This window comes from Tachypleus tridentatus, chromosome 4 (genome assembly GCF_004210375.1).
Source record: "Tachypleus tridentatus isolate NWPU-2018 chromosome 4, ASM421037v1, whole genome shotgun sequence".
NCBI lineage: Eukaryota > Metazoa > Arthropoda > Merostomata > Xiphosura > Limulidae > Tachypleus > Tachypleus tridentatus.
This window is the reverse complement of record NC_134828.1, coordinates 16,250,513-16,275,174: the sequence shown is the minus strand read 5'-3', so window position 1 is coordinate 16,275,174 and position 24,662 is coordinate 16,250,513. Positions and strand designations below refer to the sequence as shown.

At 37.6% G+C, this 24,662-nt stretch overlaps 1 protein-coding gene and 1 long non-coding RNA gene across 2 annotated transcripts in view; one reads left to right on the top strand and one right to left on the bottom strand.

Moving 5' to 3' along the window:
* Positions 1-24,662, top strand: part of LOC143248617 (ephrin-B1-like) — a 358,684-nt gene that overhangs the window by 45,075 nt on the left and 288,947 nt on the right. The window lies entirely within an intron of this gene.
* The window catches only part of LOC143248239 (uncharacterized), a 60,326-nt gene continuing 50,091 nt past the window's right edge, over positions 14,428-24,662 (bottom strand). Inside the window, exons 2-3 of the long non-coding RNA XR_013026834.1 lie at positions 23,350-23,414; positions 14,428-15,410 (exon numbers count right to left, since the gene is read on the bottom strand). This is a non-coding gene — a long non-coding RNA (uncharacterized LOC143248239). The remainder of the gene's footprint in view (positions 15,411-23,349; positions 23,415-24,662) is intronic.

Below are 24,662 nucleotides of genomic sequence, written 5' to 3'. Positions count from 1 at the left end.
TACTACTCTCTGTTGTAGTTGTTATAGTTGATGTAATGGGGCTGACTGGAGTTGAATTACTACTCTCTGTTGAGTTGTTATAGTTAATGTAATGGGTCTGACTAGAGTTGAATTACTTCTCTGTTGTAGTTGTTATAGTTGATGTAATTGGTCTGACTAGAGTTGAATTACTACTCTCTGTTGAGTTGTTATAGTTAATGTAATGGGTCTGACTAGAGTTGAATTACTTCTCTGTTGTAGTTGTTATAGTTGATGTAATTGGTCTGACTAGAGTTGAATTACTTCTCTGTTGTAGTTGTTATAGTTGATGTAATTGGTCTGACTGGAGTTGAATTACTACTCTCTGTTGAGTTGTTATAGTTAATGTAATGGGTCTGACTAGAGTTGAATTACTTCTCTGTTGTAGTTGTTATAGTTGATGTAATTGGTCTGACTGGAGTTGAATTACTTCTCTGTTGCAGTTGTTATAGTTGATGTAATGGGTCTGACTAGAGTTGAATTACTTCTCTGTTGTAGTTGTTATAGTTGATGTAATGGGTCTGACTAGAGTTGAATTACTTCTCTGTCGTAGTTGTTATAGTTGATGTAATTGGTCTGACTGGAGTTGAATTACTACTCTCTGTTGAGTTGTTATAGTTAATGTAATGGGTCTGACTAGAGTTGAATTACTTCTCTGTTGTAGTTGTTATAGTTGATATAATGGGTCTGACTAGAGTTGAATTACTTCTCTGTTGTAGTTGTTATAGTTGATGTAATGGGGCTGACTGGAGTTGAAAAACTGTAGCTGTAGAGACTGTAGTCATAAATACTGTAGCTGTAGAGACTGTAGTCATAAATACTGTAACTGTAGAGACTGTATTCATAAATACTGTAGCTGTAGAGACCATAGTCATAAATACTGTAGCTGTAGAGACTGTAGTCATAAATACTGTAACTGTAGAGACTGTAGTCATAAATACTGTAGCTGTAGAGACTGTAGTCATAAATACTGTAACTGTAGAGACTGTATTCATAAATACTGTAACTGTAGAGACTGTATTCATAAATACTGTAGCTGTAGAGACCGTAGTCATAAATACTGTAGCTGTAGAGACTGTATTCATAAATACTGTAGCTGTAGAGACCGTAGTCATAAATACTGTAACTGTAGAGACTGTATTCATAAATACTGTAACTGTAGAGACTGTATTCATAAATACTGTAACTGTAGAGATTGTATTCATAAATACTGTAACTGTAGAGACTGTAGTTATAAATACTGTAACTGTAGAGATTGTGTTCATAAATACTGTAACTGTAGAGACTGTAGTCATAAATACTGTAACTGTAGAGACTGTATTCATAAATACTGTAGCTGTAGAGACTGTAGTCATAAATACTGTAGCTGTAGAGACTGTATTCATAAATACTGTAGCTGTAGAGACCGTAGTCATAAATACTGTAACTGTAGAGACTGTATTCATAAATACTGTAACTGTAGAGACTGTATTCATAAATACTGTAACTGTAGAGATTGTATTCATAAATACTGTAACTGTAGAGACTGTATTCATAAATACTGTAACTGTAGAGACATAAATACTGTAACTTCATAAATACTGTAACTGTAGAGATTGTAGTCATAAATACTGTAACTGTAGAGACTGTATTCATAAATACTGTAACTGTAGAGACTGTAGTCATAAATACTGTAGTAGTCATAAATACTGTAACTGTAGAGACTGTATTCATAAATACTGTAGCTGTAGAGACCGTAGTCATAAATACTGTAGCTGTAGAGACTGTATTCATAAATACTGTAGCTGTAGAGACCGTAGTCATAAATACTGTAACTGTAGAGACCGTAGTCATAAATACTGTAACTGTAGAGACTGTAGTCATAAATACTGTAACTGTAGAGATTGTATTCATAAATACTGTAACTGTAGAGACTGTAGTCATAAATACTGTAACTGTAGAGATTGTATTCATAAATACTGTAACTGTAGAGATTGTATTCATAAATACTGTAACTGTAGAGATTGTATTCATAAATACTGTAACTGTAGAGACTGTAGTCATAAATACTGTAACTGTAGAGATTGTATTCATAAATACTGTAGCTGTAGAGACTGTAGTCATAAATACTGTAACTGTAGAGACTGTAGTCATAAATACTGTAGCTGTAGAGACTGTAGTCATAAATACTGTAACTGTAGAGACTGTAGTCATAAATACTGTAGCTGTAGAGACTGTAGTCATAAATACTGTAACTGTAGAGATTGTAGTCATAAATACTGTAACTGTAGAGACTGTAGTCATAAATACTGTAACTGTAGAGACTGTATTCATAAATACTGTAACTGTAGAGATTGTATTCATAAATACTGTAACTGTAGAGACTGTAGTCATAAATACTGTAACTGTAGAGACTGTATTCATAAATACTGTAACTGTAGAGACTGTAGTCATAAATACTGTAACTGTAGAGACTGTATTCATAAATACTGTAACTGTAGAGACTGTAGTCATAAATACTGTAACTGTAGAGACTGTATTCATAAATACTGTAACTGTAGAGACTGTATTCATAAATACTGTAACTGTAGAGACTGTATTCATAAATACTGTAGCTATAAATACTGTAGCTGTAGAGACTGTAGTCATAAAGGCTGTAACTGGTGCTAGTGTAGTGTTTTAGTCCTAGCAGTTTTACTTTGCAGGAAGAAGACGTTTGATATTAAATTTTAAAAATGAGAATTACCAAAAATTAAGTTTCGATACCTGAAGTGGGAAGAGCACCGATAGCCCATCGTGTACCTTTATGCTTAAGAGCAAACAAACATATTTCTGTGTCCCAATGATACAAAGGTATGACTGAAGGCTTATAACACTATTAACTGGGCTTTGATACTCGTGGTTACTAAAGTACAGATAATCCATTCTGTAACTTTCTGCTTATCTAATATTTCTGTTGTTGAATGTTTGCTTGTTGTTGTTTTTTATTTTCATTTGTCGGACCTTATCGTTGTCCAAGTAATACATATAATAATATAGTGGGATTGAACCTTATCGTTGTCCAAGTAATATATATAATAGTATAGTGGGATTGAACCTTATCGTTGTCCAAGTAATACATATAATAGTATAGCGGGTTTGAACCTTATCGTTGTCCAAGTAATACATATAATAATATAACTTGTTCGAACATTTCCGTTGTGTAAGCAATACATATTACAATATAACGGGGCACATTAGGAGTTTGTTTTCACCATTCACTTTGTTTTATAGACGTGTCTCCTGGTGGATCAGTGATACAACACTAAAACCCAGGGTTAGATTCCGTAGTGTACAGAGTTCAGATAACCCATAATAAAACAAGAAATATACACGTGGAAATACATTTTAGGGATTATTTATAATGGAAGTTTCCTGGTATATTCTCACTAACCAACGCTGCTGGCTTATTCAGTACACCGTTAGTAACTGAAAGGCCGTTTTGTACCGCGTGTTGGCTTTGTTTAATCCGCATGAGGATAGCGTGTTTACTATTGCTGCAATTTGAAAATGGTCGGTACAGAGGGTTTGAGAACCTGTGCGTGTGAACCGCATAATGACCTTCATGGGTTTTTTATCAATAGAGGGCAACCCAACCACAATTCATCCAATCTCACTACACAAAAGAAACATTGTTTTATGAGATGTTAACGTATTATTCTCCGCAAACACTTTCTCACGAACACGTCAGACGATAGACTTTCATTCTTTTTATTATTTCAAATTATGGGGCTAAAGTGGCTCCGAAACGTTGTTTAGACGCGAGGAGAAGTTTTTGTTGTTTTTTTTACTGTATGGTCAGATGAAGACTCTGACCACAAGATGGTCAAGTTGGAGCCACAGTGCTCGAGCTATGTCAGCAAGATATGCGATGTTCATCGCTTAGAGTGGATCATAAAATACACTGTACTACTTAAGAAATACACAAAAGACAGCGTAAACAAAGGACATAAAACATAAAGAAAACAACGCAGATACATTCATGTACTATTTATTATAAGCTGTTGTTTTTAACGTTCTAATTTAATTGTTAGCTAGAAGAAGCTGCAAGGTTTTTTTAATTAACATGTTTAATTAGGCCAAGAAAGTTCTAACGATTTGACGTAGGCCTGGCATGGCCAGGTGGTTAAGGCACCCGACTCGTAATCCGAGGGTCGGGGGTTCGAATCCCTGTCACACCAAACATGCTCGCCCTTTCAGCCGTGGGGACGTTATACTGTTACGGTCAATCTCACTTTTCGTTGGTAAAAGAGTAGCCCAAGAGTTGGTGGTGGGTGGTGATGACTAGCTGCCTTCCCTCTAGTCTCACACTGCTAAATTAGGGACGGCTAGCGCTGATAAACCTGGTGTAGCTTTGCGCGAAATTCAAAAACAAACAAAAACGATTTAACGTCAGGATTTCTAGTATATTTGAAGGAATTTCAAAAATATTGACTCACATGGTTGAAAGAAAGTTTCTAGCCAGTTAGAGGTCTTCGTTTCTCATCAAGTACTTGAACCTGTGTTAACTATTATACCGACCGAATTACGTTTTTTTTACAAGTAACGTGGCCTACAACCGCGTAGAGTGAAGGTAGCTTCTGAAAAATTTAAAGAAAAACTGAACTAATATTTTGTTATTGGTCACGTGGACAGGCCTGTGTGTTTGTTTGTTTTATGAATTTCGCGCAAAGCTACTCAAGGGCTATCTGCACTAGCTGTCCCTAATCTAGCAGTGTAAGACTAGAGGGAAGGCAGCTAGTCATCACCACCAACTATTGGGCTACTCTTTTATCAACGAATAGTGGGATTGACCGTCACTTTATAATGCCCCCACGCCTGAAAGGGCGAGCATGTTTGGTGCGACGGGGATTCAAACCCGCGACCCTCAGATTACAAGTCGAACACCTTAACCCATCTGGCCATGCCGGCCCTAGGATTATCAGTTATTTTCATCATAAATTTTAAGAGTCTTTGTTTGTTTGTTTGGGAATTTCGCGCAAAGCTACTCGAGGGCTATCTTTGCTAGCCGTCCCTAATTTAGCAGTGTAAGACTAGAGGGAAGGCAGCTAGTCATCACCATCCACCGCCAACTCTTGGGCTACTCTTCACCAACGAATAGTGGGATTGACCGTCACAATACACCCCACGGCTGGGAGGGCCAGCGTGTTTATGTTACGAGTCGCATTACGCGCTAGTCTTTAGAGTCTGCAGACGAAGAAAAATAACGTCACAATAGTAGAAAAACACATGTTTATGTTGCATTAAGTCTAGAAATATAAAGACAGGGTAACCAGAAACAAAAATGTGCGAAGTCTTTCCGCGTACATAATAATGTAGTTTGCAAGCTACATGATTATTACATTGGAATAGGCCTATGATTCACAAAACAAATCTAGTGAGAAAGTAGCTAATCGAAAAGCTACGCGTCTCTCGAACCAGGGATCCTAAATATCCAGTACATATATTAATATTTAAAACATTATATGTGTGTGTTAATAACTAAAAATAAAAAAAAAAATATGTCTGTGCTCAGGACCTGGGATTCCAAAGACCTCATACATGTACTAATACATATAATAAAACATTTGGGTCTAGAACAAATGGCTTTAAAATGTCCGTGTATACATTAATACACCACTCACTACCTGTATCAAGGACTACGGACTTCATACACTCAATACATGTATGTTTTGTGTATTTATTTTAGAGCAAAGCAGCAATGAGTTACACGTGGTGTCTAGCACAAGGAATCGAACTTCGGGTTTTAGAGCTGTAAGTCCATAAACCTACCGTTGTCCTCTCCTCCCGGGACACATATTAATAAGATAAAGATGAGACTCTAGGATCATAGAACCCAAACACGCAATACGTATATTGTTAAGGAATTACACATATCAGTTAACTTTCTATATTTATAGATACGAATGTGTTGTTGATAATTCTTAAAGATAAATAACATGGGCCCGGCATGGCCAAGCGTGTTAAGGCGTTCCACTCGTACGTCATCCGAGGGTCGCGAGTTCGAATCCCTGTCACACCAAACATGCTCGTCCTTTCAGCAGTGGGGGGCGTTATAATGTGACGGTCAATCCCACTATTTATTGGTAAAAGAGTAGCCCAAGAGTTGGCGGCGGATGGTGATGACTAGCTGCCTTCCCTCTAGTCTTACACTACGAAATTAGGGACGGCTAGCACAGATAGCCCTCGAGTAGCTTTGTGCGAAATTCAAAAACAAACAAATAAAACTGACTTCTTTACTTCGTCACTCTGAAAATTTATGATACTTTAACAGAATGAAATCGAAGATTTAGCCCAGTGCCTCCACATCTTTTTCTTTCTTTCTTTTTTCGTGTGTTAACAGTAATAGTCGAGGTAAAACTATTCAGAGAAAGTATTATAAACAGTTTATATTTGCGGTCATGCCTTAAGAAACTGTTCACGTGTCTGTTTAGACATGATATATTACTGTTTCCCAATATCAACTAAATACATCTTCTTATCGCTACCAGGTTCATTAAACATTCTAAAAAAGTAAAACGCTGATAACAGTCTAAATAAATTAATCTTTATTTGAAAAGTTATTTTTCTTCGTAGTTAAGCCTAATGTAACACAATGGTCGAACATCGAAACCCGTTTTTTTTCGCGTAGGCTTACCGCTGCGTTACTGAGAGAGAGTAGATGTACAAGAGAGATAAAAGTTTTCACTTTGAACGGAAAAAAGTAGACTCAAAACAATAACGCCCTCTTTATCAACTCATTACTTCAGAATCTTTAAGAAAATGAAATTCAGATAATCCTAGAAGCCTCTTTTAGTACAGTCGCTCACCATTTAGAACGTGCATTAACTATTTCAGAAGTTCATATCTTAGCCCATAACTGTTGGAAGTTACAGCCCTTAAGTTTGTCGTAAAATATACAAGAAAGTGGAAAACGTCCCCGAAGAAATTATCTTAAAATAATCAAGAGTTTCTTTAAGTTTCAACATGTGAGTTAGAAGACTAGATACGAGTTATGAACATAGAATTTTCTGTTTCTATTCTTCTCGATATTCCGAGACACTGAAACCACAATGGTAAACAATGATGAGAATTTAACTGAATAAAACCCTGGAGAAAAGTAATTGTCTTTAAGCCTAATAGTTCAGCTCGTGAGAGTAAATATTCGAAGAGACGGAATCGGGGCTCGGCTTAGTCTCACTTTCGTGTAGAAAATAATTTAAGAAAACAGTCGAAACTCTAGCGAATGTATTTTGAACTGTATCACAATTTATCCTTTTTTATATATAACTTTCTCTATTAAACTGGCGCTAGTAGCCAAACCCTGGACGGAAGTTGTCTAAATTCATGTGTAATGAACGAAAGGTCACCTTCGGACATGAAAAGTTGCTTTACTTTGTACGTGATTGTCAAAACTGCAAAAATAAAAACAAACAAAAAGCAAATAAATACTGCACAACGCAAAATGCACAACTGAAACTTTGTGTGTAACCCTGCATGGACCTAACGAACCTACAAATCAATTTTGATGAAAATCCATCTGGGAAGTAGTTACATGGAAACACAACAGACAATACTGTTATGTAGACTTTCTCATGTTCTCTTTTTTTGAGTTTCTCATTATTCTTGGTTTTCATTGATGTCTGTTTTTTGGGTTTGTTTTTTTTGGGGAGGTTATAGTTAAAACAATGTAACAGGATAACTTCAACAAGAATTGATACACACACGTACATGTAGTAACGCAAAATACACTTGTAACACACACTAGGTGCTTGTAGTGTAGTGTTAGTTCACACACTAGCTGCTTTTAGTGTAGTGTTAGTTCACACACTAGCTGCTTTTAGTGTAGTGTTAGTTTACACACTAGCTGCTTTTAGTGTAGTGTTAGTTCACACACTAGCTGCTTTTAGTGTAGTGTTAGTTCACACACTAGCTGCTTTCAGTGTAGTGTTAGTTCACACACTAGCTGCTTTCAGTGTAGTGTTAGTTCACACACTAGTTGCTTTCAGTGTAGTGTAGTGTTAGTTCACACACTAGCTGCTTTCAGTGTTAATTCAGTGTTGCTTTCAGTGTAGTCACACACTAGCTGCTTTCAGTGTGTAGTGTTAGTGTTAGTTCACACACTAGCTGCTTTCAGTGTAGTGTTAGTTCACACACTAGCTGCTCTTAGTGTAGTGTTAGTTCACACACTAGCTGCTTTCAGTGTAGTGTTAGTTCACACACTAGCTGCTTTCAGTGTAGTGTTAGTTCACACACTAGCTGCTTTCAGTGTAGTGTTAATTTACACACTAGCTGCCTTTAGTGTAGTGTTAATTCACACACTAGCTGCTTTCAGTGTAGTGTTAATTCACACACTAGGTGCTTTCAGTGTAGTGTTAATTCACACACTAGCTGCTTTCAGTGTAGTGTTAGTTCACACACTAGCTGCTTTTAGCATAGTGTTAATTCACACACTAGCTGATTTCAGTGTAGTGTTAGTTCACACACTAGCTGTTTTAGTGTAGTGTTAATTCACACACTAGTTGCTTTTAATGTAGTGTTAGTTCACACAATAGTTGCTTTTAATGTAGTGTTAGTTCACACAGTAGTTGCTTTTAATGTAGTGTTAATTCACACAGTAGCTGCTTGTAGTGTAGTGTAGTGTTAGTTCACACACTAGCTGCTTGTTTCTGATTTATTAAAGTCCATATGGATCTTGGAGTGTCACGTGTAAACTTAACCTATTTCTCCCAAGTGGGTGCTTGTATTGTAATGTCCTTAATTTACCAGTAAAAGACTAGAGGGAATGCAGCAGCTAATCATCACCACCCACCGCCAACTCTTGAACTACTCTCTTACCAACGAACAGTGGAATTAACCTTAACATTATAACACCCCCACGGCTGAAAGGACGAACATATAGCGTTACTTAACAATCAGTGTGCCTTTTAGCACATACTGATGCACGTGCTGCGTGCTTATAAAATACCGATTCACAGGTTGTGATTATAGTAAATACATATATATATAATAGTTCGGCCTTTAAAACTGCTGAGAAATTTAAAGATTTCTTTCTAGAAGCGAAACCTATTTATAACAACTGTCTGCTTAGAGATGTGACAGTTAGACAAGGGTTGGTGTCATACTTTCAAGGCGTTATATCGTCTTCTTTCATCGTAAACTTGACTGGATAAAACTGTTTGATCACAAGCAACGTCAAAGCACCTTTGCTTATAGAAAAGAAAAAGGCACATTTAAAAAAAGTTTTTGACATTTAACGAGAGAAGAAAGGAACGAAAAACTTGAACATTTTTTGTTGGAAATAACAAGAAAATTAGAAGTAATGTCTCGAGATTGATCTGTGAATGAAGAAATGTCTACCAATTGTTACATGAAGAAAGAAACACAAAATGAATGTCTGTGAGACATTTACTCCCGAATGAAGGAAGCTAGCGGAACCAATGACTAAATATTTGTCAACGAGTGAAGAAAACGAGAAGCAACGTCTACAGATCGAATAGTTACCTGATCTGTATCCCAGCTAAACGGTTTGTTAAAGTCTACAAACAAATCAAATTTTTAGCTTAAGTCTCTCAACTTGTTTGTTTGCGGAATTCTTCTCAAAGCTACTCGAGGGTTATCATTGCTGTCTCTCGTTTTAAAGTGACAGACAAGGAACTAGAGGGAGAGTAGCTGGTCAATACCACACACCGCCAACGCTTGTGATACCCTTTTGGCAACGAACTGTGGGATTAATTGTTTCGTTAAAACGCCCCTGTGGCTGAGAGGACGAGCATATTCGGTGAAGAGATTCGAACCAATGATTCTCGGAGTGCGTATCGAGCGTTATAACCATTGTATATTTTAAAACATTACCTTGAGTTCACGAAGATTTTAAAGAGTTTATTGAGAACACGTTCTTTATTTGTTTTTTAAATGAGTTCAGAGACTCCAACAGTCTGTTTCTGAAAAACACTTGTTACAAAAGACAACTTGGTCATTAAAAAAATTCTAAAACTTAAGAATAGAACAGGGTAAAGACAGAATGTTTCGAAACTTAAACTATACTCTTCATGCGTATCATGTATCCAGTTAGTTAGACAGCATTCTTTTATTTATTTTTGTTTGATTTATTTTGAATTACGTGCAAATCTACACAAGGGATATCTGCGCTAGTCGTCCCTAATTTATTAGTGTAAGACTAGAGGGAAGGCAGCTAGTCACAACCACCCGTCACCAACTCTTGGCCTACTCTTTACCAACGAATAGTTGAATTGACCGTCACATTATAACGCACCCACGGCTGAAAAGGCGAGCATGTTTGAAGTCACTGGTATTCGAACCCACGACCCTCCGATTAGGAGTCGAGTGCCTTAACCATCTAGCTATACCGGTCCGCCTTTTGTTTTTTGTCGCTGTAAGTTTGTTGATTTTTGTTTAGCCTAAAGCCACATAAAGGGCTTTCTGTGCTCAACCCACCATTAGTTTCGAAACTCTACTGCATTTAACAATATTTTACGCTTCTGTAATAAAAATTGGTCACTACGTAAAGAACTGAGAATTTCTTAAAACTTTCGAAATTTTTATTATTATTGTTATTTTATATCTTATTTTATTCAACTTTGACCCTTCACTCTTCCCAATTGATGATCGAAGTTCATTAAAACCTCGCTCAAACCTAGCGGTGAAATATACATATGTCAAGCCTATTTTCGTGCGTTGTCGTATTCAAACTATGTGTTGAAAAATGGCTGAACAAGATTCATTAAATAAATAGTAAGTGATATATGAGAGGTTTACTTTATATTAAAACTACAAAACGTGATAACTGCAGATTAAATTTAGTCAAAATTCCAAGGAATTGTTTGTTTGTTTGTTTTTCTGGGCTCTTAAACAAAAATTGTAGTTGTTTAGAAGCACGTGAAAAAACCGTTGTGTCCTTTCTACTTCTAAAACTGGTGTCACATTCCAGTTCTCTGAGGATCGCGGGTTCGAGTCCCTGTTGCACCAAATATGCTCGCCCTTTCAGCCGTGGGGGCGTTATAATCTGACAGTCAATCCCACTATTCGTTGGTAAATGATTAGCTCAAGAGTTGGCGGTGGGTTGTGATGACTAACTGCCTTCCCTCTAGTCTTACACTACTAAATTAGGGACGACTAGCACAGAGAGCCCTCTAGTAGCTTTGCGCGAAATGCTAAAAGAAATAAGTAATATAAATAATTATACAAGCATCTATCGGCTGTGGTTTGTGTATTTACATATGAATTTTGACAATGTGATACGAGGGACTTTGTTGAATTTACCACTGATTGTATTTTATTTGTGTGTTTAGGTCCCATGTTTATCCACGCTAGACATATATACTCTATGATTGGTCTCATATATGTTTAGTAGATTTTTATTCTATTGTTTGGTGACATTCCTTGGTTTCGCCAGTTAGACATTTCCATGATTTGTGAGTTGCCAAATTTTTCTTAATATATTATTTGAGTGTTATTAATTTAATAGCAGAATCGGCTGTCTCTCTTATAACTCATCTATATCTGCAAATGTGAACTACGTTTGGCAGCATCAGGTTTCGAACTCGTAACAGTGAGACCATTAGTCCTAAGACCTACCCTCATACCACGCTTGTATCTATTCAGAAGTTCGTTTAATAGTAAATTAAATGTAAATATTTTGTAAGAAAATTTATTTGTATGTGTGTGTAATTAAACACAAAACTTCCCCAGGGGTTATCTCCGCTGTAGCCACCAGGGGTATCAAATTGTATGAAAATATAAAATATATAATGCAATTTCTCAATAATTATCCAGAACGGGGGGTACTTTGATAGAAAATTTTCTTTGTTATGAATAAAAATATGAAAAAGCAGTAACAATCATCAAACGTGCTTTTGTAGTATTTTCGTAAGTACGGGACTCAGTGTGAGTAAGGTGGTGCAACATATCCTCGCCTGCCGAATGAGTCCTGGTGTCGTACGAAAGGCCTTGTCGACACAGGACAGCTCGGCATGACCAGGTGGTTAAGGCACTCGACTCGTAAGCCGAGTGTCGCGGGTTCGAATCCTTGTTACACCAAACATACTCGCTCTTTCAGTCGTGGGGGCGTTATAATGTGACGGTCAATCCCACTATTCGTTGGCAAAAGAGTAGTCCAAGAGTTGGCGGTGGGTGGTGATGACTAGCTGCCTTCCCTCTAGTCTCACACTACTAAGTTAGAGACGGCTAGCGCAGATAGCAGCCCTAGTGTAGCTTTGCGCGAAATTCAAACCAACAAACGATATGAGTACGAAAACTACGTAAATCAACTGTTTTTTACTGCGTTAAGAAGGAATTTGAAATCATACGCGTAGATAAAAATAGCCAATTTGTTTGTTAGTGTGAGAACAAAGCTGTCTGGAAATATCTGCTGTGTCACCACGGGAAATCTAGACCAGGATTATAGCGTTGTAAGTCAGTAGACTTACCGTTGTCTCACCGAGGGACAAGAACAGACGATACGTGGACTTAATAGAACATGCTAAGACTAAACCGGTTTAGTACAACATTCATTTTGAACTTTGATGATTTTTGTTTCTCTTCTAAGGCGTGTCGATTTCTAGGTTTCTACAAAACCGTTGATGCTGTGTTAATATGGAACCTTTGTTGCTAGGTTAGTTCGAATTCTTCGTTATGTTAGAACGGAGGGTTTGTTACTGTGTTAGCACGTACTAAAACAGCAACGCAAAATGGAAATATACGTCTTCCTGGAATCAAAAGTGAGATTTATTATGGCGATGCGATGTGAGGAGAGTGAATTTCGTTGGTTTGTTTTGAATTTCGCGCAAAGCTACTCGAGAGCTATCTGCGCTAGCCGTCCCTAATTTAGCAGTGTAAGACTAGAGTGAAGGCAACTAGACATCGCCACCCACCGCCAACCGTTGGACTACTCTTTTAACAACGAATAACAGAATTGACCGTCACATTATAACGCCCCCACGGCTTAAATGGCGAGCATGTTTCGTGTGACGGAGATTCGAACCCGTAACCTTCGGATTACGAGCCGAGTGCCTTAACCACCTGGCCATATCGGACCAAACTGGGAGTTAACATTCCCTTAGGTTCGAACCTCACTTTCCGGATCGAACTTATTTCAACGAGCGATTTTCGTCACATGCATTTTAAAGTATTACATGCCACTGTTTTAACATCGATTTTTACCACTGCGTTATTATCAATACCTATTTACAACATTTTTGTAAAGGCGATAATGTACTCTTTATCCAATGGTGTGAAGCCACGAAGTGTATTATTAAAATCCATATGTTTGTCCAGGTTCCTTCTTTTATATTTTTTTGTGCAAAACGTGTTACCTCAATCATTAGTACTTAATACCACGTAGGGCTAAGGGCGTATAGAAATAAATAACGAGACATTGAAAAACTTCAAAGAAAATAAACACGAGCTACACAAACCCCTTGACAACAGTAACCTGGAAACAGAAAACGAGACCACACAGGGTTACCAGGATATCTCATGCTGGGAGACATATGTCAGAACAGAAGGGGGCTTAATGCGATGGTGTCTTAGTTTCTAACGGTTAATAACGGTTGCTGTGTTCGGTGTCACTTCGCTTTCAGTGGCTGTTTTGGACCCTTGTCTCTCTCCCTTCGCCGAATTTTTCTGTAGATTTGAAGACGTGTAATTTTCTGGATCGTTAATAAAAATATCACGACATGATTTTGTAGTCCTAATCTGTGAGGTTTCAATGAGAGTTTATTAAACGTGGATGGAAAATAGAACTACAATCAATTCTGTTTATGTGGTGACTTAAGACAAACAAGTTGTCAGTGACCAAATTATTTGGAGGCTTCTGATGGTCCGTGAAATTGTTAAAGAAACTCCTAACTGTAGCAGATTATGTTGTTGTTTTATTTAGGTGAGGCTTAAGAGGAAGGGGTGATAAGTGGTTATAATGCTGAACTGTGAATTTGAGGGTTCGTGGCTCACGTCCCGTTATTGCAATATCACGCTCTGCACTTCAGGACCATAGGTGCGTTATAACAGTGACAGTAAAAAACCACTATTCGATTAAGGTAGCTCTAAAGTTTGTGGGGAACAAAAGAGCATATTGTAGACAAGCTGTCTTCCCTCATTTCCAAACAGTGGACATCTGGCGCACTTAGACATTGTGTAGATTTTCTCCGTGTGTCTGTCTATTGAAAAACAGACTACACATTGGGCTATCGGTGCTCTGCTCAGCACGGATATCGAAACCTAGGTTCTAGTGATGAGAGTCGACAGACATACAATACAGCTGTGCCTCAAGAGGGTGCGAATTTTCATAAAATTTCCGAATCACGGTACTTGGAGGGGAAACAAAATAAAAAAAAAAAAAGAGATTTCTGTTGTAGAATATCAAATAAGACAAACATCATCATGTCGGCCATTTTGAAACACCAAAACAGAAACCGGTTACTTTTATTATTTCATTAAATTTTCTCATTAAAAATGTTTCACACATTTTAATTGTAATGCTACAGAGATTAGAATTCCTTCTTTTGCAATCTATAACATTTTATTATTACTTTTTAAATGGACCAAAGGTGGCGCTTTAGAAATAAAAAAATTGCTGTGTAGGAGGAACTTGTGGCGAAACTGTAAACAAATGGCTATCTGGCTGACAAATAGCGTAAAATCATCGTAAAAAAATGACTTTCTGGTGGAGCTTTTAAGGTAAATCACTTTAATATCAGAATACTTTTCTTCTCTCAGAATTCTAATATCTTTACTGTTCAACTGACAGACGTCGGTCGTATCTGAAGAAGGAAAACAGTTCAATATTGTTGAATTTTTTTCCCTTGTTGTATATGGGTTTTTCGAAAGCGAAAATGTTTCTCGTCAGTAACACAAGACGTTTCTCGTCAGTAACACGAGACGTCATAAGAAGCACGAGATACAACGTTGGTCACTTTAAGACGGCTTCAGGTCAGAAGGAAGAGTGTGTGTTTTCTTATAGCAAAGCCACATCGGGCTATCTGCCGAGTCCACCGAGGGGAATCGAACCCTTTATTTTAGCGTTGTAAATCCACAGACTTGCCGCTGTACTAGCGGGGGACAACCATCAGGTCCGAAGAAAAAGTGTGTGTTTTCTTATAGCAAAGCCACATCGGGCTATCTACCGAGTCCACCGAGGGGAATCGAACCCCTCATTTTAGCGGTATAAATCCGAAGACTTGTTGCTGTAGCGGGGTACCAGAACTAATGAAACAATTTACTCGTTTCTTTCTCGTTGAAGACTTCGTATAGGAAGACGTCTAATAATTCTGACGAAGTTAAATATCCTCTGTTTCTTTATCAGGTGGATGTGTATGTGAGAGGAGGGGTATTCTTTGTTCTCTTCAGATGACGCCATGGTTCCTCTTGTCAGTATCCTGTTATATAAATATGTCTCGTACAGTCTTATATAACATCAGGTTGATTCTAATACATATGTCAGTTTCTTGCTTCTATATTTACAAAGAAAAAGCCAAAAACAAATATCGCTAAATAACGAAGTTCGAAGTAAACGGACTTTCATGGAAGTACATATTATTTACTGACAATGTCATTGCTTTAGGGTAATACTTTTATCTTACCATGGTAATGAAAAGCGTTAAACACTTGTTTTAAGGTTATAAATTAAAACATTACAAGATAAGTTGTTCCTTATTTAACAGTGTTGGGCGTTGTCGTTATAGTGTACGATAGTCATAACCACGTAGACGGTGACGTTTCATTTTTCTGAGTCACGTGAATGAAATCATTTATTAGTTTTTACGTTGGTGGAATCGTCTCTATTTGCAGAAAGTGTTACCCAATCCCGGTCATCTTTATTAAAGCCAACTGACATTATAAACAGACCACCCCCTATATAAGGTGTTCGATTTTCTTAGGGAAAGTAGAAACAACTGTTGTATACTTGCAAAGTTTGGCAAGTTGATGGTAGTCGTTTGTAACGTATTTCGATTTGTTTGGTTTGTTTTAAATTTCGCGCAAAGCTACACGAGGACTATCTGCGCTAGCCGTCCCTAATTTAGCAATGTAAGACGAGAGGGAAGGCAGCTAGTCATCACCACCCACCGCCAACTCTTGGGCTCCACTTTTACCAACGAATAGTGGGATTGACCATATCATTATAACGCCCCCACTGCTAAAAGGACGAGCATGTTTGGTGTGACAGGGATTTGAACCCGCGACCCTCAGGTTACGAGTCGAGTGCCTTAACCACCTGGCTAAGCCGGGCCGACGTATCTCGGCAAGTGTAATTCATAGTAAGGTAATTCAACCATTGTATGCAAGAACCAAAACTGAAACCATAAATTCAGAAAAAAATATTGTTTACTCAACCGAAAATAATCCTTACTCTTCACATAACCTTATTTTTTATATCTAACTTATTTACTGTTACTCACACTGTCTTTTACACTTGAAACACTGACGTAATGATTTCTTCATGAAATAAATATATGCTCATGATTTCTTAACATTCCGTTATCTGCTGTGTCCATAGACGTACAGCTGTTCTTCCGTGGGACATTCGTATGGTTACGAGAAATGAAGACTACTAGCATTTACACAAAATAAGGACTGTTAACACTTACGTGAAAATAAGGACTACTAACATTTGTGTCAAAATAAGGACTATTAACATTTGTGCAAAATAAGGACTACTAACATTTGTGTCAAAATATGGACCACAAAAATTTGTGTCAAAATAAGGACTATTAACATTTATATCAAAATAAGGACTATTAAAATTTGTGTCAAAATATGGACCACAAAAATTTGTGTCAAAATAAGGACTATTAACATTTGTATCAAAATAAGGACTATTAACATTTGTGTCAAAATATGGACCACAAAAATTTGTGTCAAAATAAGGACTATTAAAATGTACGTGAAATAAGAACTACTGACACTTACGTGAAAATATTATTACATTTATGAGAAATAAGAACTATTAACATTTGTGTGATAAAAAGAACGACTAAAATTTACGTGGAAATGAGGACTGTTGTTATTACGTAAAATAAGTTCTACTAATAGTCATGATATGGAAACACGAACAATGGCATGTTTTTTTGTCTTACTCGATCACTGGAAAAAAAATAATTTCTTCGCGTTCGAAGCGTGAAAACGAGACATTTGGTTACTTCTGTGAAAACCCCTCTATTTGTTTGATTGTGAACAGTTCAGGGCGCTACCGTCACCTTTGCATGATTGTGTATTGTGGCGCGAAATACATAGTGGCGTTGAGACGCGACCTGTCACACACACTATCTTAACCGCTGCATCCTGTATTCTCGTTCACAGGAGAAACACGCGATCCAAGAACACAAGGGCGATGTTTACCGAATTATTTCTTAAGCCTAACAAAGTTTCATAACACCACCACTCATGTACGGAACGTTTAAAAATCTAACAAATAAATCAGTATGTAACTCGGTAGCCGAAACAGTGATTTATAATATTTGATTTAAGAAACTGGGATTTTAATACGTATGTTTGCTATTTTCATCAAAATCAATTATATGTATATTACTTATTCACTTTTAGAAAACGCACACAATATCTTTTTTTAAAAATAAAAAGTTGTGGGAACAGAACGTGACCCGGTGTTTGACGTGTTTGTGCTGTGAATTCGAGGATTCACCAATCGCGACTGGTTTTCGAAAAAAAAAAAAGACCATTCAAATTGGGGCGGTGGGTGCGTTACGGAGTGGTGGTTTATTTCATTAATGTAACTCAATATTTGACGGTAGATGGTGTTGACTAGCTGCCATAGAGTGTGTGTGTGTGTTTTTTTCGTATAGCAAAGCCACAAAGGGCTATCTGCGCAGCCCACCGAGGGGAATCGAACCCCTGATTTTAGCGTTGTAAATCCGGAGACATACTGCTGTACTATCGGGGGGCAGCTGCCATAGATAAAAATGTTTAAACTAATCAAACATAGGTAACAATAACCCTTTTAAATTAATCAGATATAAATAAAAATGACCACTTTCAAGTTGGTCCTACGTATATGACAATGTCCTTTTTCAAGTGGATCAGATTTACATAACAATGGCTTCTTTGAAGGCTTGGACATGAAACGATTTATTTTTCAAAACATAAAATGAAACCCGTTAAATTATAACTGCTTTCAATTTCAGTCTGCAAGTGATGTCAGAATCAATGACATACTTGTTGAGCAGTTTCGTAATTTAAATTTATAACAGTACAAGTAGTAAAACAGCCGAAACCGGAACGTCTACGTTTCCATGTCATTAAACGGAAAATCTAAACTTATTTTCTTGGTAATATCCTTCTCCGCTCTTAAATATTCAAAACAAAAACTGGAAAATTGAAAATTTGTCGAATCTTAGGATTAGATATTGAATTTTTTCCAAGCTGTATGACCTTATAACCGATATCTCTTACACACCAACATAAACGTAAAACTGTTCTTCGAACACGAAACCCTGACTGATAGATCTAACCAGTCAGATGTAAAAATTCAATCACCCAATGTATTCTACAGAATAATCTGAAACATTGTGTTATTAAATTCAAAACAAAGTCCTTTAGCTTTACTTTTCTTATTGATCGATTAATCTGTCTATCCTAGCTGTCTATACGAATTTTTCTTTCATTTCTCTTAACAAGATTTTTAACCACTCGAAGACCAATTACATTGTTTTCAAACAGTGCGTATAAGACGATCCCCCAATGGCACAGTGGTAAGGCTACGGATTTACAATGCTAAAATCAGGGGTTCAATTTCCCTCGCCGGTCTTAGCCGATAGCCCGATGTGGTTTTGCTATAAGAAAAACACGCGCGCGTATAAGACGTTAGCAGAACCACTTCAGTTACCTTCTACCACAAACGTTTTTTGTTTCTCCTTCGCTGCAGGTTCACATAAATTAAATGTATCGTTGTTACAGCTAAAAGAAGTTTGAACCTCTTCTCATTTAGGCCCAGCATGGCCAGGTGGGTTAAGGCGTTCGACTCGTAATCGGAGGGTCGCGGGTTCGAATCCCCATCACACCAAACATGCTCACCCTTTCAGCCGTGGGGGCGTTATAATGTGACGGTCAATCCCACTATTCGTTAGTAAAAGAGTAGCCCAGGAGTTAGCGATGGGTGGTTATGACTACTTACCTTCCCTCTAGTCTTACACTGCTAAATTAGGGACGGCTAGCACAGATGGCTCTCGTGCAGCTTTGCGTGAAATTCAAACACAAACAAACAAACCTCTTCATTTCTTACGTCTTCTTATTTCTACAAAATGACGACAGGTAGAAACTGGTTGCTGGCCAGGGTCAAATGTTGTAGTTCATTGTCCAGTAAACTGAGAGCCCTTTGTTAGTTAACACTACCCACCCCGCAATCTTCGACTCATCGGTCGACTCAAACGCTCTGAATTACAAAATTTGTAACTGTGCATAAACAGATAACGAAGTCTGTCTGAAAATGTTGATAAAAACTTAAGCCTAAAGGTAGCGTATAACTGTGTAGATGTAGTTCACGTCTTCTTTGGGAAGATTTCTTAATATTACAATTTCAAATAATCCCCGATTAAATAAAAATGCTGAATAAAAACCCAATACAAAACATCACATGTTTGATCCCTACAGTAGCTCCTAGTTAGTAATGGAACTAAAAACCTGTTTCGTTAGGACAACAACTGTTGTTTCGTTCTTTATGTTTGTCTTTCTCAAGTCAAGATCTCAACGAATCTAACCATTACTAATAACGTATTGCCTGAATAATAGATGATGACAGCTCTAACATATGGCCCTTTATATTTTATAAAAAGGCCTTTGTGTAACGCCGCGAACTCTTCACGTGCAGGGTCACACAAACTCTAGGTAATGAGAGACTAAGTGATGTAGATTACATTAAGTCACCGACCTGGCCTATCGTACAGTGTTACAGATGGCCAGCACATTCATGCATGATTGCATGCGTTTCAAGTATATGGAATACAGAAGAAATGGATTTATAGAGAACCTGATAGATATAATGACGTGTTATCAGGCGGGAAGTTCGCAAAGCAGACTGAGAATACTGCATATTTGATTACTGTTGCCTTCTGGCCCGGCATGGTCAGGTGGGTTAAGGCATTTGACTCGTAATCTGAAGGTCGCGGGTTCGAATCTCCGTCGCATCGTACGTGCTCTCCCTTTCAGCCGTGGGGGCGTTATAATGTGACGGTCAATTCCACTATTCTTTGGTAAAGGAGTAGCCCAAGAGTTGGCGGTGGGTGGTGATAACTAGCTGCCTTCCATCTAGTCTTAGACTGCTAAACTAGGAACGGCTAGAGCAGATAGCCCTCGTGTAGCTTTGCGCGAAATTCAAACACAAACAAACTAATAAACTATTATCTACTTTAATATTTTAAATACCAATGATAAAATTGTCGTATCAGTAACAAACTGTAGTTACGATATTCATAAACTAACAGTGTTTCAAAATCTATCTTTTCATAGTTAAACAAAAAAATTACATATTTATCACTTTTAGTGCCAGGTTTATTTTAACAACAATCGCATGGCATATTGTGTATGATATTTTATTAAATATGTGAAGCTGTTAAACTCACGGTATTCACAATAAATCTTAGTTCCCTTCGTTTTGAAAGAATTAGAGACAATCTTGAAATATATAACTGTAACTTAGTGATAAACTATGCTTAGCATCTAACTGCAGCGCCCCCTTATAATGTCGTACCCTTTTATGCACATGTCTTGGGGACGTTGTGCAGCAATGTGCTTAATTCCAAACAAACAAACAAACAAGTTTTGTTTGGTTTGAATTTCGCCCAAAGCTACTTCGAGGGCTATCTGCACTAGCCGCCCCTAATTTAGCAGTGTAAGACTAGAAGGAAAGCAGCTAGTCGTCACCGCCCACCGCCAACTCTTGGACCACTCTTTTACCAAAGAATAGTGGGATTGATCGTCATGTTATAACGCCGTTACGGCTGAAAGAGCGATCACGTTTGGTGTGACTGGGATTCGAATCCGCAACCCTCGGATTACGAGTCGAGTGCCTTAACCACCTGGTCTTTAGAATACATTTAAACTATACTACGTTACGAAACGGTACGTACATGTGATATATTTGTCACACGTCTTGCCTTTCTGTTTGATTTCCGCAGGAACTGACTCTTGCTAAGCATGATAGGATAGGAAACATAGTTCTAAGTTTTAGAAGATCTCTAAAGATCCAAGTATAGCAAGGAATATAGAATAATTCCAAGTGGATTATCGCTACTTATTCAATTAAGACATCATTTAAAAGTGTTCTCGATATCACTTGGAGCGAAGAAATCTCTGACGTCATTGGCCACAAAAGTAACGTATATTTCTATCTAATTAAAACATTGATTTATGAGGAAACTTTTAAGGTTGGATAATTCCTGTTCCGTTTTGGTTTGTAAAATATATAAAACTAGGGGGATAAAGCATTAAGGTTGGATGAGTATGGTAAATCGTTGTTGATTTATGGGACCACTAAAAGATTCAAATTTGTAGTTTCGAAACTAATTATGAAAAGAGCAATAAATTTCGGTTATCCGGAAAATCTAACATCGCGAAGTACAAAGTGCTAAAAATGTAATTTAAAAAAACGCTATTATATATGGATTCGAACATATCATCAAAACTGTTACCAACTGACTATGCAAACATTTTAAACTGAGATTTATTAACACGTTCAAGCATCTCGCAACACTAGAAAAGAACGTTTCGTATGGATTTTAGTGTACGAAGTATTTTCTCAACACATCATTATAACAATCTAGAGGCCCCGACATGGCCAGGTGGTTAAGGCACTCGACTCGTAATCTGAGGGTCGAGAGTTCGAATCCCGGTCACACCAAACATGCTCGCCATTTAAGCTGAGGGGGCGTTATAATGTGACGGTCAATCCTATTATTCGTTGTTAAAAGAGTAGTCCAACAGTTGGCGGTGAGTGGTGATAACTAGCTGCCTTCAGTCTAGTCTGTCAGTGCGAAACGGTCCGGCATGGCTAGCTGGTTAAGACGCGCGACTCGTAATCCGAGGGTCGCGGGTTCGAATTCTCGTCAGACCAAACATGTTCTCCATTTCAGCCATGTGGGCGTTATAATGTGACGATCAATCTCACTATTTGTTGATTAAAGAGTACCCCAACAGTTGGCGGTGGGTGGTGATGACTAGCTACCTTTCCTCTAGTCTTACACTGCAAAATTGGGGACAGCTAGCGCAGATAGCCCTCGAGTAGCTTTGCGCGAAATTCAAAAACAAAACAAAAAAACAAACCCTTTGAGTAACTAATTCTACTATTCGCTCAGTAATCGCCCTCTAGTGGCACAGCAGCATGTTTGTGGACGCTAGAAACCAGGTTTCGATACCAGATGTGAGAACAGATTGTTTTGTACTTGTACTTAATTCCAAACAAACAAATGAGTCAATGATAACGTATATTTAATATTTCTATCAAAAACACTTAGTAACTAGTGGATTTATATTTTATTACATAAATATATAGGCATCTTACTCGGAGTAATGAAAATTGTTCACCACTTGTTTCACTTATTTTTTTATTTTTCTACGTATAATTTTCGATAGATGGCGTGTGCCATCCTTCTCTACAAGAACTCTCAAAACGTGCCTGTGAAAACTCTTATGATAAACACTCAAGTGACTCAGAATTATCTGTCTGTCCATTGATCTAGTTGAGTCATCGATCTGAAAAGATTGTAATATTACGCCTGTGATGAGATAAGCCTGAGAGGTCTGACAAGGCAATTTTTGCGAGTCATAGGTTCGAATTCCATTAACTGACATGCTAACCCTTTCGACCCCGAGAACAGCCATCATACATTTCGTCGGTAGAATATTAGCTCATCAGATAGTTGTCAGATACCTCTGGTCTTTTCACTGCTAAATTAGTGACCATAAAACCTTGAGCGACTTTGAGCGTAATGCTACAGATAATTTACCCAGGACATAGGCGTTCATTATACATAGTGTTTTTCCCCCACCAGTAGACCTCTCATATTTTCTACCTAGAATTTCTAGGCGCTGATAATCAAATGAGTTTTATTTTCGTAAATATTCCTAGTTTTATCTTCAAATTAAAGTCTTCAAAGCTTTTGAATTTTAGAGTTATAATTACGCTCAGTAGGTGGCAGCAGCAATAAGCCGATTGAGAAGAACTCGTTTGGAGATATTATACAAGCCTAACAAATAATCCAATATCAGCTTAGTTGTTGCTGCTGGGCTGTTGATTACGTTACATTAGTAATGTTTGTTTTATTTCCTTGTGTTTTGGAATCTACGTAAAACAGATTAAAGGAAACTTACCTCGTCCTACAGAACATCATATCCTTCGCTGTGAAATGCTGATTCATATAGTTCCCCGAAACCACCTAGAAACAAAAAGTAGCTATTATAAAGCTTTTCCCGGTGATTTGTTTTCAAAATTAACCATTTTTATGCTATAACATTTAAGTTGACAAGTTATAGCTTGTTTAATCCCTTTGTCTTACTGTAATAAACACAATATTTCGAAAACACTTTTATTAGGTTGGATATAGCCGTGATAATATTATTATAGTATTATTAATTAATTATTATTATTGTATTCGGGTTCGGATCTTTGTTGTACTACATGTACTCGCCTTTTCAGTCGTGGGGGCGTTATAATGTCACTGTTAATCCCACTAATCGTTAGCTTGTTTGTTTGTTTGTTTTGGGAATTTCGCACAAAGCTACTCGAGGGCTATCTGTGCTAGCCGTCCCTAATTTAGCAGTGTAAGACTAGAGGGAAGGCAGCTAGTCATCACCACCCACCGCCAACTCTTGGGCTACTCTTTTACCAATGAATAGTGGGATTGACCGTCACATTATACGCCCCCACGGCTGGGAGGGCGAGCATGTTTAGCGCGACGCGGGCGCGAACCCGCGACCCTCGGATTACGAGTCGCACGCCTTACGCGCTAGGCCTAATCGTTAGCAAAAGAGTAGCCCAAGAGCTGGCGGTGGGTGGTGATGACTAGCTGGCTTCCTCTAGTCTTACACTGCTAAATTATGGACGGCTAGTGCAGATAGCCCTCGAGTAGCTTTGTGCGAAAAACAAACAAACAAACATACACTGCTAAATTAGGAACAGTCAGCTGATATTGTCCTCGTGTAACTTTGCGCGAAATTCAAAAACAACTCACAAAACATTGCTTCACAAAATGACCGTGTCTTTAACATTAAAGGTCATTTGAGATCTAGGTCGACATTTTCTCATGTCTGTGTGCTGTTTGAAATGTGTACATGAAATGTTTTTTTTTTTAAATATTGCTTTCACAAATCATGTTCGTTTTAAACTATCTCAAGTTTGAAATCACAGCTGAAAATCCTTGCATCATTTTTTACCTTGTTGTGTAAGCATCAATTATATTAATTCATATAAACACAATAAAAAACTGTGAAACCAGGGAATAGCTGTGGTGTTTCTGAAACTCTGACAAAAACCGATGTTTTTTTTAATTTATTTCTGGAAGAAATGATAATATACTTCAATAAAATTAATTATGTCTCACTCGAGTCTTTTCCTCATTATCAAGGTCACGCATGCGCTGAAAAACGGCATTCTCCGATGCAGTTGGTTAAAAGTTTGTTGTATC